Below are 6,666 nucleotides of genomic sequence, written 5' to 3'. Positions count from 1 at the left end.
TGTGTAGCTTTGTGCTTAATTACATACAAACGAACAATGACAGCTGTAAGTCTGAGGGCTTAATACGCCAAAATTCGGGTTTCAACACCAATGGTGGGCACCGCACAGATAGCCCATTGTGTAGCTTTGTGCTTAATTACATACAAACGAACAATGACAGCTGTAAGTCTGAGGGCTTAATACGCCAAAATTCGGGTTTCAACACCAATGGTGGGCACCGCACAGATAGCCCATTGTGTAGCTTTGTGCTTAATTACATACAAACAAACAATGGCAGCTTTAAGTCTGAGGGCTTAATACGCCAAAATTTGGGTTTCAACACCAATGGTGGGCACCGCACAGATAGCCCATTGGGTAGCTTTACGATTTAAACTAACAACAAACATTTATCACTTGTTTACATTATTAAAAACGCTTTTAAAACTAGAAATAAATAAGACTAAAACAACAGATAGCGAATAACATATTTTCATCGGTTAGTTTGCTTGATGTTAAACACAAAGCTACATAATGGGCAGTCTGTGTTCAGCCCTTTGCTGCTATCGAAGCCTGATTTCTATATCGTTATAAGCCCTCAGACTTACCGTTGAACCACTGGTGGGCTTTTTAATTAGCAGTATTATATGTAGTGTATACAGTAGCATTGATGTGGAATATGTTTCAGGTTTTGAAATCAGTTAAATTGTTTAACTTCTATGTAATCTTATACATAACATTTCGCAAAATTGAAGCTTATTAAAAAAGTCCTAATTTGATTGGGCATATCACATTTAAAAGTGACGATTTTGCTAATCACAATTACCGAAATTGACTTTGTGGTAAGGAATTGCATTTTTGCCATATCTGAGGAACGGCATTCTCCATCAAAAAGTAAGTGTATCCATAGGAAAAAAATCATAAACTAATGCAATATATTTGGAAAGCGTTCAACAAAGAAGACACATCCTCAATGGTTATTTTATACTATGATGCTAACCAAGATCAGAACCATGGATTAAACAAACTTCTACTGTCTCATTTTATTGTCTAACAACCCAAAGCCAAAGAAACAGACGTGGAGTAACAAAACTCCAGCTGTCTGTACCTAATATCTAACAAAACACAGTCAAATTAACAGACATGGATTAAAATAAATCCTTCTGTCTCTGTCTTATATTTAGCAAAGCACAGTTAAAGGAAAAGAAATGGAACAAAACTAAAGCTATCTCTGTCTAATATGTAGCAAACCACAGTCAAGGGAACAGAGGAATAAGAAAACTCCGGGTGTTTCTATCTAATGTCTAGCAAACCACAGTCAAAGGAACATAGAAGTAACAAAACTCCAGGTGTCTCTGTCTGATATCTAGCAAAACACAGTCAAAGGAATAGAGGAGTAACAAAACTCCAGCTGTCTCTATCTAAAATCCAGCAAACCACAGTCAAAGGAACAGAGAAGGAGTAACAAAACTCATCTGTCCACATCTTATATCTAGCAAAACACAGTCAAAGGAACAGAGAGGAGTAACAAAACTCCATCTGTTCACATCTAATATCTAGCAAAACACAGTCAAAGAAACAGAGGAGTAGCAAAACTCCAGCTGTCTCTATCTAAAATCTAGCAAACCACAGTCAAAGGAACGGAGAAGGAGTAACAAAACTCCATCTGTCCATATCTAATATCTAGCAAATCACAGTGAAAGGAACAGAGAAGTAACAGAATTCCAGGTGTTTCTATCTAATATGTAGCAAGACACTTAGATAGATCTCCCAAAAAAATCACTGTTGTTGAAATAATGAGAGTTGGAGCCTATTGATATTTTAAGTACCGAAATTTGAGGACTTTTTCTATATGTCTATAATCATATCATTCTACGATTTTATTACCAAAATAGGATAGGTTGTAAAATTTAAATGCAATATTACCAGAAAGATTTCTTTATGTTCAATCGTTTAAACGAACATTTTTGTTTTGTTTTAGTAAGATAATTATAATATTGCAGATACAGAAGCTAGTTGGAAATTATCAGGCATGGTTTTAAAATATTTTCTTATGTTATGATTTGAGACTTAACAAAAGGCTCTTAACCTTCGTAAGCTATATTGAATTATGTTATTAGGTTTCGATATTTTCTCATGACAAAAATCGGCCCCATTCGGTTAGATCTTTTACGTGCAAGTCGTCTTAAGTTCTAACAATCCAGTTTAACATTAAACTATTTTAAAGATTATGTGGAAGTTATTTCATGGTTCAAAGAAGTTTGGTTTGTTTCAGATATTCGTAAAAAGTTACACAAGGACTATAGGCGCTAATTGTCTTTAACTTTGAACTGAAACTGAAGAGAACGCAGTTAACCAATAGCACGCATCACCAACTACTTGGCTATTCTAATCGAATAATACGGTTTTACCGTCACCCTTATAAACTACCTACGGTCTCAAAGTGTAGAGATAAATTTTTCGCGAGTTACCGATCTTTGGATCCATAGTTTGGTACATGAACTACTAAGCCACTTCCGACCCCCTACAGAAAGTTACTCGATTCTAGTTGTAGTCAGTAATAAAAATAGGTATCTATATATATATATACAAAATACGCAAAGATTTGAATTTATCCGGATTCTCATTAATTTTACTGCTAATGTTGACTGAATTCCAAATGTTTTATTCCCCTTAATCTCTACAGTTTTGTAATGTTCTTAAACTTTTAACAAAAAACATACTGTGAAATGCCTTTTTCTTTGAAACTATCATAGAACCTCAAAGTGTTGTTGCCCCCCAGTGGCACAGTGGTATGTCTGCGACTTTAAAACGCTAGAAACCGGGATTTGATACCCGTGGTGGGCAGAGCACAGATAACCTATTGTGTAGCTTTGTGCTTAATTACAAAAAAAACAAAGTGTTGTTATAAAGTCATGTGTAACATTGGTTTTATCAAGCTGTCACTAATTTTAAAAACTAGTAATAAAATCATGTGCAACATTGGTTATATTATACTGGCACTGATTTTAGAAACTAGTAATAACGTCATGTGTAACATTAGCTTTATTAAGCTGTTACTAATTTTAAAAACTAGTAATAAAACCATGTGTAACATTGGTTTTATTAAGCTGGCACTGATTTTAAAAACTAGTAACAAAGTCATGTGTAACATTGGTTTTATTAAGCTGGCATTGATTTTAAAACTAGTAATAAAATTATGTTTAGCATTGGTTATATTAAGCTGGCACTGATCGTAAAATTTAGCTATAAAGTCATATGTTGAAACTAGCATGGAACCTTGAAGTGTTGCCATAAAGTCATATAAAACGTTCGTTGTATTATTTAACTGAACTTTAGAGTTAGCATATATAACCAAAATTTTTGCAAATTCTTATTTTTGACACTCAAATAATCAATCATTTAGAAACCACTTTGTCTCTGGAGTGCCGTTATTTATACACGGATAGTGAATTTGGAGTACTATTTTAAACCATACGTAAGGCTAACGCAGCATGATCTTAAATTATAAGTGGTGTGAATTAAGCACTGACAAATACTTTCTTCACTTCCAATTTATATAGATATACTTAATACGCTACATCTTCACATTTGGCATATCAAGTAGTTCATAAAAACCAGTGGAAATACAGAGAGTGTAAACAAGATGAGGGGAACACGAATAACGGTTCTGCATGTGCTGAGAGATGTCAGTCATTATCGATATCACAGCTGAAATGAAACCAGAATACTGGTTTTAACACGAGGCTAACTAAGTTACACATATATTTGACTAGATTAGTTTTTTTACGCTCCCAGGTTGTGACCGGTAAGAACTGTTTAAATAGGTGAACCACGCGATTCACAGTTTATATGATCTTTAGAAAAAACAGTCCTAACATTTAGAGCAGTGTTGTCGCTTTCTCGGAACCTTGAATGTAAAGCGAATAGATAAGAATGCCCTGAAGACAAGAAATCTTTCGTAATGCTTAGAACACTGTAAATTATGTACTAGTGCTACCTATAAAAGCGTGATGTTATTATTATTATTATTATATTTAGCACGATGACTACCTGAACTAATAGTTGAATGCTCAGGATTAATCTACGCCTCCTATTATTTCTTAAATTCACATTTTTTATTCACTTTCAAACACTAGTGTTTCAGCATTTAGACATAAGTTACTTTAAAGTGACTAGCTGTCATTAAAACTTTGAATACTGCACCGTCGGATAACAAAAACAATACATTCAAAATTCCTCACACGCGCTCATTGCCTACAATTTCTGTTTTAAGCATCACTATAGCTTTCTTTTTCGGTTTGCATCTGAAATAAGCAGTTTTGTATTGACGTTTACTGCCATGTAACAGTTTTTGTAATGTTGTTCACATAATATGTTGAATTCTGGCCACTGTCGAAGGGTTTGGTGGCTTGATATATAATCTCACGTCTGTTGCACTTTACAAGTCTGTATAATCACTTTTATAATCAGTCAGTCACCTCTTGTTGCTGGCCACAGTCTTTTTAGAATTGCAGAAATATCCATTTTCAGTTTTTAACGTTGATAGACTGCGATATCATATATACTAGAACAGCAAAAAATATTTTTCAGACACTCTTACTAAGTGGGCATCCACTATCTTACCGCTTTGAAAGTCAGAAAGATTCCTGCTCTTACTTATTTTCATTCAGACTAACCATGATTTAGCTACATCTCTGCTTTTACAAAGCTCAAGCAATCACTTGGCGGTTCATCTGGTTACTTTATTTGCATATAGAAATAGAGTTGGTCTTCAGTAACGGTGTGTACGTGTGTGTGTATGTATGTGTGTGTGAAGTACTAATAAAGCAACGAGTCGCTGATGTTGTTGAACACATGTTTAAAGCAAATACCGGAATTTATTCTATTGGAAACCTCTTTCAATACTTCTGCATTTGTTTAGCATTGTCATGTGTAACGAATTTATTATTATGTATTTATTTTTAATATGAACGTTGTCTGGATTGAATTTGTATTTAGAAATATGCGTGACTTGTATTATCAGATATGTGTTGCGTATAACGAATTTGTCATATATTTATTTTAATATCAACGTTTGTTTCGAATAAGTTTATATTTGAGGGCGTGTCTAGCTTACCGTGTTAGTTACGTATGGCAAAACTCCCGCCAATTCTCCAAGATTATAGAATATTCGTGAACACAAGAATCAACAATATATCCATTTCCGTATCCGGTATTATTAGAAGGTTCTAGAATATATGTCTTGCATATAAAAACAGCAAGGCATCGCGCCAAAAACAACAGACAAGAGAGAACAGAGAAGAGACAAGTCTATTATGAAACTGTTATAACCGTGTAAGCTATAATCTGTGATTTTGCTAAACCCTATCAACCGGAAAATATACGATATTTGACGAGGAACAGTTATAAATTTCGAACGTCAGTGAATTCCCATCAAATGTTAATATCTCTCCAAGAGTATTACTAATTTCTCATTTCGGACATTAGTGATTTTGTGGAAATGTTATCTTACCTCCCGCCGATTATATGTACGTACAGTTCGCTGGATATCTAGGAGACTCTGAACTAGGAAGGCGGTTTTAGGCTATTTGTAAGTTAATAAAATTTCTGTTTATGAAACTTGGCTTGTAGTAATTAATCATAATAGTTGCCATTGCAAATTATAGTGTTGTATATATATATTAAAGCTTATTCGTGTCAAAACAAAAACGGTGTGAATCAATCTGGTTGGCAAATAGCGTAAATTAAATAAAATATCGGCATATTTCTAAACACTAAATCCAAGGTACGTCTCAAGTATTAAACGTTAAATTATTTAATGGGGCTTTGGATTATTTCAAATTATCATTACGTAACACGTGAATATTAGTTTAATGTTTTCATTCAGCTAATATTCATGACCACAAATGTTTGTTTGTTTCTTTGTATTAAAGCTAAGTCACATCAGGCTATTTGCTGTGTTCACTGCAAGGAATCGAACCCCAGATTTTAGTGTTGTAAGTCCGTAAACATACCGCTGTCCCACCGGGAGACATTATGAGCAAATGTCAGTTATCCTTTCTCTACATATATCACAACCAAAAAATAAAATTCATAACAAAACTATTCAAAATGAAAAAATGATAAATATATAGAATTATAAGTCACTGCGTTGTTGTATGAGAAAGTAACTCTACACTTTTAAAGAAGAGTATCCCAGGAGATTGTACTTGGAGAGTTTTAATTTAAAGAGCACGTTTGCGCTACTTGGTCCATTTCTGTCACATTACATATGTATTACGTATCTTTAATGTCGCATTACCAGAGCTTTTCATTGTTCTCAGTTGAGCTTTACACATAGTTTTTGCAATTATGGGATGTATGATAAAGAAAAGGATTAGTCTAGTTCCCAGATTCCTGAGAATGTAGGCTAGGCTATTCGATTAGACTGAAAATTAATGTTTTTTTCTCACGTATCATGCAGATGAAACAAGCAGTAGAAAGGGGCGAAGGTGGAGAAAAAATGTGTGTTTGTTTGTGTGTATGAAGGGGATGCTCAGATAACTCGTCGGCAATGTAGATGTAAACTAGTATTACTCCTACTTCACCCACATGGGCCCGGCATGGCCAAGTCGTTAGGGCGCTTGACTCGCAATCTGCGGGCGGCGGATTCAAATCCCCCTCTCACTAAACATGCTCGCTCTTTCA

Source organism: Limulus polyphemus, unplaced genomic scaffold, assembly GCF_000517525.1.
Source record: "Limulus polyphemus unplaced genomic scaffold, Limulus_polyphemus-2.1.2 Scaffold726, whole genome shotgun sequence".
Taxonomy (NCBI): Eukaryota; Metazoa; Arthropoda; class Merostomata; order Xiphosura; family Limulidae; genus Limulus; species Limulus polyphemus.
Note: the sequence above shows the minus strand (reverse complement) of the source record.